Below are 8951 nucleotides of genomic sequence, written 5' to 3' on the forward strand. Positions count from 1 at the left end.
TATTTTTTACTACTATATTCTCACTATGGGATTTCCTAGAAAGCTTTATCATTCCCATTGTGTAGTAAGTTCATTTGCTGTAATGTGTTAATACTCTTTGAAAATTGCCTAATTTTAATCAAGAGCATATTTGTTTACTAATACTTACCACAGTGAATTGTAACTACACTATTTCTTTCTCACATCATTAGATTAAGATTATAAGCCTGTAACCAAATGACTAGAGTTTATTTTCTAGCAAACATGGGAATAAGTCCTATCAAAATAGAATTTAGAAGTAAATGGTTTAATGCTTTAAATGTGTAAGCTATATGGTTATTTTGGACATTAGGCACACAATTCTTTTAACACAAATTTGCTTTAAAATCTCCCTAAGATCATTCAAAAATAAATAAACCAACAAATATTTATTAAGCACTTGTTTTCTAGGAATTGTATTAGGTTCTGTGGAAGACATTAAGAGATAATTTATGGTTTTATGTCCTCAGAAATTGTATACTCAGGTCGATATATAATAAAATCTAGAGCTACAAACTCAAAAACCATCTTGTTTCTGCTCATGATGCCTTTTTAGAAGTGGATTTCCCAGCCTTTTAAATCTCTTTTTTGTTTCTGGCCTTTAAAAATAACTTTTAAACCTCATCCTGTATCAATTTTTATCATATTTTCAAAGAACCTCTGATTTCCTTTAGTTTTTTCAAATTTGTTAGCATAATATTACATATAGAATTATTAAATAACTTCATATTTTCTTTTTATTCTCATTTTCTCATTTTACTAAATGATGTTCAAAAATTTTTTGATTTTTGAATATATTTCCAAACATCATAATTTAGATAACTAATCGCGTTTTTTAGACATGTAGGTTGTTTTCAACTATGTAGGAAATAATCTAAATTCATATAATAGTTAGAAATAAAACTCAGCAAACACCTTCTAAGTCAATGCTCTTCTTTCTTTACTATAATATTTCTATGTCATGTTTTGTATAAATATATAAGGAAATACATATAATTGAAGGTTATTTATGCATTCAGAAATTCATATAATGGCCTAACAAAATACAGAAAATAAAATATAGCTAAGCAAAATAAAATTTTATACAAAAACCTGGAGTTAGGATTTTTGTATCTAATCATTTTAAATTTTAAAAAATTAGATATTTTTATTCATTTTAAGATATCTAAATAAGCCATATTTATTGTAATTATAAGATGATCAGATACTGTTCTACCTTTTTCTTCCTTTAAACAGCAGTAATAATGTTTCTGTTGTGTTTAGACTTTATAAGTGTTCTCAGAAGAATCATCTAAACCTTTAGAGAATTCTTGTAAGAGTTTATTTAAGCCAAATTGATGACACATGCTGGGGAGCAAGATCTTAAATGTTCCTAAGAATAATAGTTTCTTTTATACTTTTGGAATTATGGAGGGAACATAAGAAGATGGGAGAAAGCAACATGCGGATTTGGACTACAGAATTGTTAAAATTATGTGCTCTCTTGAGGGTGGTCTGCTTTAGAAGGAGGGGTCTGAAAAGAGGCATTTTAAGGTATGTAAACTTAGATGCACAGTAACAATGGACAGAGCTTGCTTAAAGCAAAGATAAACTTTTTACTAAAGAAGTTATGTGCCTGGGTGTGACTACCCACTATGACCTGTAGATAGGCATTAATGTTTTACTACCGCACCCTTTTTTTATCCATGTAAGGTCTATTCATATATGTTGTTTAATTCGCTTCTGGCAACAAAGGTATGAATGAAGTAGACAGGTTGGTCATGATTTTACTTATTTTATAATAAAAACTGGCTCAGGCAGATTAAGCAATTTACTAAAGTCTTGTAACTCACTATTAATGATCAAGTTAGGGTTTTTTGATTCTCTGCTGGGTATTTTGTAGACAAATATTTGAAATATCCATTCCAAACTTTTTTAAACTATTAAATACAGAACATTTACTCTTTATTTTTTTTTAAAGTCCTAACCGTTCTTCCTTAATGTTCCTTGCTTTTCTCTATTCTTTCTTCTAAATCAAACCCCATTATCGCATACATGTATTATTACAGTTATACTTTTTTTGATGTTTTTGTCAATACTCTCTTCCTCACGCTCCAATCCTGCTTCCATACTAATCTTCCTGTGATGGTTAATTTTATGTGTCAACTTGATTGGCCTAAGGGTTGCCCAGATAGCTGGTAAAACTTATTTCTGGGCATGTCTATGAGGATGTTTCTGGAAGACTTTAGCATTTGATTCAATAGACTAAAGAGTCTCTCCTCACCAATGTGAGAAGGGGTTACTGGGTGCTTAAATAGAACAAAAAGGTCAAGGAAGGGCAAATTCTCTCTCTCTTCTTCAGCTGAGACATCCATCTTCTCCTGCCCTTGGACATTGGAATCTTGGGAGTCTGGACTTAAATACCCGTGACTCCCTGGTTCTCAGGCCTTCGGACTCAGACTGAGTTATACTGTGGTAGCAGAGGCCGAGCTAACTGTTTCCTGTAACGGTTCAAGGTTGTTCACATACTTCCCATAATAGGTAAGGGGCTTTTCAGTGTCACAGCTGATGTGGCACAGACCACTGGCTCTGGTTGGTCACTCCCCTTACAGCCTGCCAAGCAATCAAAATAAACTTTCTTTATATAGAAAGAACATGAGGAAGTGTAAGATGTGTATAAAAGGGAAAGCCCCGCTGCGAGATCGGGGCTCAGCCTTTGGATGTGAATCTGCTGAGCCGGTGCCGGCACCAATAAACGCTACTTCCTGTTTATTGCCTCCGTGTCCCGTCTCTCTTTCCAAGTATCCTGCAACAATTCCATCTGCTTTCCTAGTTTTCCAGCTTGTAGATGGCTGATTGTTGGACTTCTTGACCTCCATAACCTGTTAGCCAATTCTTATAATAAACCTCATATATATATATACCTACATGTATATTTATATTTATCTCCATTTCCTATTCTGTTTCTTGGGAGAATCATGACTAATACACTTCTTTAATCTGCTTTCATATATAATTTCCTCATCAAAGTAGTGTCACTTGCTCCCCATTGACTTCATAATAACAACTGTTTCTCAGCCTAACATTTAAGACCTCCTTGGTGCCACCCCACTCTGTCTTCCTAACTCTATAGATTACTTCATTTGAATATCCAGCTTTTGCTCTAGATAATCTGTGTAGCGCCTTACTACATTAACTCATACTGTGCTTCTCACAGGAAATACTTTTCCTCTTTATCTCTATCTGAATCTAATCTATTTTAGGCCCTAAATAAATTTAAATTTCTCTTTCAGATCTTGAGTAGCCATTCTAGTCCACCTTGATTTCTGTATTTTGTATTATACTATTTGATAGTTCTCATTGTTTCATTTATTTTAAGTTTAATTATATGTTGTTATATATAATGATATCACATATTATATTTAATAATATAATATTAAATGATATCACATATTCATAACTATATTGTCAGTTTTTGACAGAGGGATGATGACTTAAACTTCTTTGTATTCTAAACTTTTTTACTTTGTATTCTCTTCAGGACACAACACAGTGCATTGCATACTATAGGTGTTCATTAAATATATTTGAATTAAATGGACAAAAGTACATATTATTACCATAAGTATGTTGGAAACAGGTTGGGGCAGAACTAACAGACTTTAATCTGTATCAGAATCCATGATAAATACATTTCATGTACTTCTAAAAAAATTCTTTCTCGTTTTCTATTTGGCTCCTGTATTCCTCGTATGTAGGGTTTCTCAGTCTCAGTATTATTGACATTTTGGGCCAGATAATTGTTGTGGAAGGCGTTCCTGTGCATTGTAGGATGTTAAACAGCATCTCTGGCTTCTTCTGATTAAATGCCTGAGTAGCACCATCTAAGCTGTAACTATTAAAAATGTGTTCAAACAGTGCCAAATGTCCCTTGGGAGCAAAATTGCTGCCAGTTGCGAGTCACTCTGGTGGTTTAAGCAGATTTTTTTTCAATAGAGCATAAGTATATAGATAAGGCAGTTAAAATTAAAATCTTATTGAGAGTGCCTTTCATTCTCTTTTAGTGTTTTATTGAATTTCTATGCTATTAAAAATTCACATTTCTGGAGTATAAAGAATGCTATAGGGATATGCTCCTTCAGTGCTATTCAAATTTATAACTTTAGTAGCTGATAATATCTAAGGTAAATTGTCAGATTGTTGAATTAGCTTTGGCAGGAAGCCTGGATAAACCACTTAGTAGGGAACAGGGAAAACATGGGAATAGAGAGAAAGGATGAACAAGGTACATCCTTAATCGTTTGTCTTTCTCAATATAAAACATCTCCATAATATTTATTAAACAGTTATATATAATGTACCTTATATATGCATAGAAGAATACTAATTACTGAGTGTAAGCTCTTTTTTAAAAAAAATAAGAACTGTTTCTATTTCCTAAGTAATTTATAATGCATGTGAAAATAATTCACACACACACCAAAACAATAACCAAAAGAAGGCAGTATATGGGGTAACATAACAAATGAATTGGGATAATCAAGGCGTGTTAAAAGTCTGTAGAAAAATGAGATCACGTGTATTGGAATGATCATTTTCCAAGCAGTTTTCATTGCGAGCATCTTGTGTTTACTATGCTCTTTCTCTAAAAAAAAAAAAAAAAAAAATCACAGTATCTTTGTATCCTTACTTCTCATTCAAATTTTTACCAGAATTTGAGCTCATTTCATGGACCTGAAGTTTGGATGTTCTCCAGCCACACATTCCTCTACCTGCAAGTTTCCAATCAATAATAAGGGGTAATGCAAATGTTACGAGTTCTACTAACCTCTCTGCAATCAACTTGGAAGTGAAAATATTTTACTGCTGAAAAGACCTGATTAGCAAACCTTCTCTTCCCATTAGTCCTATTGTTTATTCTATAGTGTTAGAGTTTGAGAAGGAAGAATAGATATGTTAGAGGTGAGGAGAACAGAAAGATTTGAAAGATAATTGCTGGTTAATGATAAAAATAAAAACAGTGAAAAGGTCAGCTACAGCTCAGCTTAGCTGAATCTTCTACTCTCAATCCTAACAAACATTAGAACAATCAGATTTTTTCACCTCCTTAGTTTATATTGTTTTCCTTTAACTCAGTTCTTATTTTTCATTGAAGTAATGCATTCACATGTTCTAAAAAGTCAAATGATGCTAAAATAGCTCATGGCAACAATAAAATCCAGCTGTCTGTTTTTCCGGCTGCTTCTAGAAGCAACCATTTTCTTTTAGTTCTTCTTCTGATATTTACATATTTATCTCATACTGTGTTCTTTGCTGTATCGATTTTAGACATTGTGTTTACTTCTGTATTAGTTTTCTATGGCTACCATAACTAACTTAATAGCTTAAACAAAAAAGTTGTTATCTGTAATTCTTTAGTTCAGAAATCTCATACAGGATCTTAGGCCAAGATAAAGATTTGGGCAGGGCTGCATTCCTTTTTGGAGGCTCAAGGAGGAGAATCTATTTCTTTGTTTTTTTCCAGCTTCTAGTCACTACCATCTTTCCAGGGTTCATGCCCCCGCCTCTCAACTTCCCTCACCTCCCCAGACCCTCCACACACATTCTTCATCTTCAAAACAAGCAACATCTGGCAGGCCTAGTTTTCACATTGCCTTTGCTCTGATTCTCTCTTTCACTTGCAAAGATCATTGTAAGAACATGGGGAACACCAAGATAACCCAGAATAAACTCCCTATTGTAAGGTCAGCTGATCAGCAGCCTTAATTCCATCTGCAACTTTAATTCCACTCCACCATATAACCTAGCATATTCACAAGTTTTATGTATATCAAATCATAATTTCAGAAGAAAAGTAAAGAGTTATTTTAAATATTTTGGGATGTTCATCCCTGGAATGAATATGAGACAACAGACTTGAATCTATAATTTCCTTAGTTGGTCCTAGGTCACTAAGTTCCTCTTATAATGTGAGCCCCTGGCCAAACTGAATTAAGATTCTAGTATTTAAAAATACATGTTGTTGGTGCAACACAACCTCTAAACTTTAGCTACTTCATCCTTGGCTCAGTTAAAAATATAATACTCTGTTCTGATTCTGAAATAAAAACTGTGTGTTGGAATTATACATTATAAGATGGATATGTTTTGGAAATGGATAGTAATGATGGTGTCACATCATTGTGAATGCAATGTCATTGTATAATTAGTTGTACACTTAAAAATGGTTAAAATGCAAAATTGTTAAATACATATACCACAATAAAATCAAAAGAGAAACAAAAACCAGTTGACCATAAATGTGACATTTATTCCTGGACTTTCAGTTGCACTCTGTTGCTTTATGTCTATCTTTATGCTATATTGTCTTGTTTACTGTAGCTTTGTGCTAACTTGAAATCAGGAAGCAGGAATCCTCCAACTTTCTTCTTTTCAAGATTGACTATTCTGTGTGCCTTGAATTTCCATCTGAATTCTGGAAACTGCTTATCAATTTTTGGATCTGAGTTTTTAAGCCCAGCTCTGCTGCTCTTAGTTGTGGGACCTTTGAAAAACTACTGATCTCATTTTTTCATAATCTTTATTATAGGTTATGAGAGTTAAGTGAGGAAAACAAAGCCTGACATAATGGTTGGCTTATAGTAAATACTCAATATACTACTAGGAGTAGTATTGCTATTCCTAGTTACTACCACTGTCAGTCACTGCCAATATACTACCATTTTTATATATTAACCAGACTAAAATAGAACTCTGCCTCAAGTGTATTCTACAATGAGGACACTGTGTTGTAATGGAAAGAATATGAAATTTGGAATGAATCTACCTAAGTACAGTAACTGTGGAATACTAATAGTATGTTATATTTGTGGCTATTTTACATCTAGCTGTTTTTCACAATTTTCACATGAAAATAGAAATGTTATTTTCAGAAATAAGTTCAAAGGTCAAAATTAATATTTAGGTGTTACAATTAATTTGTTTGTAGTCATGGAATAGAAAAAAAGGTGGATTGAAGTAAGTTTATTCTTGAACTTTTTAAAAAACTAACTTGCTTATGACTCAGTGGTTTTCTTTAATTACTGCTAGAGTGTTTCTTATTATTGGATATTTTTTCTAATGTTTCAGCTTTAATCTCATTTCTATGTTTAGTATAATACCAAGTTCCCTGTGTGTTTAGCCACTTGATTATATGATTATCCTACTATTTTATCAGTATATTATTTATATGCATAATGTTTGTGTGTCAAATTTCCATTTTAATCCAAGTAAGAATATGTTGTCATATATTTTACCTGCCTTTTTAATAGTCAAAACCATTATCACTGGTTTGAAGTTGATATAGGAACAGATCTGGAAACCTACCTTCTCTAGGTTTGCGATTCCAGGAAAGGCAATATTTGAGATAGTGTTAGTCAACATTAATCAAAAGATATTAGTTGTTTGTTGAAGTAGAATTGAAGTTTATCACAGCCACTTCATTTTTATTTTTCTTCAAGAAGTCAGCTGTTATCACCATGGCATCTTTGAATCATTATTGTCCTAACAAATTGAAACGATTTCTGTAATCTATGTAATAAGGTGTTATAGACTGCTTATATTATAACCAGTACATTTTACAATGACAAGTGCTTTAAAACATTTTTTATTTTGAAATAATTTCAAACTTTCAACGTCTGTCTAGTTCTACTGTAATATTTTCGTGCATTATATTACAGATACTTGTTTACTCATCTCCTTTTCTACAATACCATGATTTCTTTGCATCCTCATTCTCTAGATTGTATCCATAACATAATATAAACTCAATGAATAAAATGATGAACTCATTATTTGCAAGGCTATAAATTGAAGTTCTCAAATTTTCATTAGTCTTTTTGTTCTAATGTCTTTACTGATATCCCAACAATCTCAACTCCTAATTGAATAGCTTTAATAATTGACAATGAAAATGTTTTTTAAATGTCTACTTTAAATCCCTTACATAAATTTATAATTTTTCATTTTAGTAACATCTAGTGCTGCTTTTTTACTGTTTTACTATCTTATTTGTTATGTCACTTATGAACCTTATATAATATGAGTTAAGTTAAATTTCATTAGTGTTTTTATCATTCAATCATGACACTTTAAATCTAGGAAGTAATTCTCAAATCAATCTCTGAACACTAGTTTCATTAGCAAGAATAAATGGTAACATTAAAGAGTTCAAATGCAAAGTTTTTAATAACAATAATTTGGTTAAATTAAGCTATTTTTAATGGGATTAATCTATTTTTAATGGAAACCAGAATGTCATTTACTAATTTACATTTGAGACAAAAGAGGTCCTAAAGTATCTAGAATACGTGTCTTATTTACAATACTTTCTTTTCTGATATTGAGTACTTATAAAGTCAAATAAGTAATCAGAAAGCTCCTTTTTAAGCACTGAATTGGAGCAATGATAGGTAGATATCTTAGAACTTAAGAACCTAGAGCACTTGTGTGATAGAGATATGATAGTAGCTACAAATGCAAGCCACATATTCATTTTTAAATTTTTAGTAGCACATTTTAAAAACTAAAAAGCAGATGAAGGTAATTTTACTAATATAGTTTATTTAACTCAATATATTCACTATGTTATTTAGCATGTAAGCAGTGTTTTAAAATTTCTTTTGTACTAAATATTTGAAATCTGGCTATATTTTATACTTAATGTACATCTCAGCTCCTTTACTTACTCTTTCATTTACTTAAAAAAATTACTGAATAACTCTGTCTCAATTTCCTCATTTTTGCAATGGAGAGAGTTACAAGAGTTAAATTAGATAATATATGACGTGCCTGGCAAATGGTGTTACATAAATCTTAGCTGCTTTCTAAAAAAAATTATTTCAAACAGATGAACATGACATGTCATGACATAACTGCCTCAAGGCAAAGATCATATCTCAGGCATTAAATTCGTA

The 8951-nt window shown here is 31.8% G+C and overlaps 1 protein-coding gene across 7 annotated transcripts in view; it reads left to right on the forward strand.

Moving 5' to 3' along the window:
* The window catches only part of GPHN (gephyrin), a 390228-nt gene that overhangs the window by 104123 nt on the left and 277154 nt on the right, over positions 1 to 8951 (forward strand). The window lies entirely within an intron of this gene.

The sequence above is a fragment of the Pteropus alecto genome, unplaced genomic scaffold (genome assembly GCF_000325575.1).
Source record: "Pteropus alecto unplaced genomic scaffold, ASM32557v1 scaffold276, whole genome shotgun sequence".
Taxonomy (NCBI): domain Eukaryota; kingdom Metazoa; phylum Chordata; class Mammalia; order Chiroptera; family Pteropodidae; genus Pteropus; species Pteropus alecto.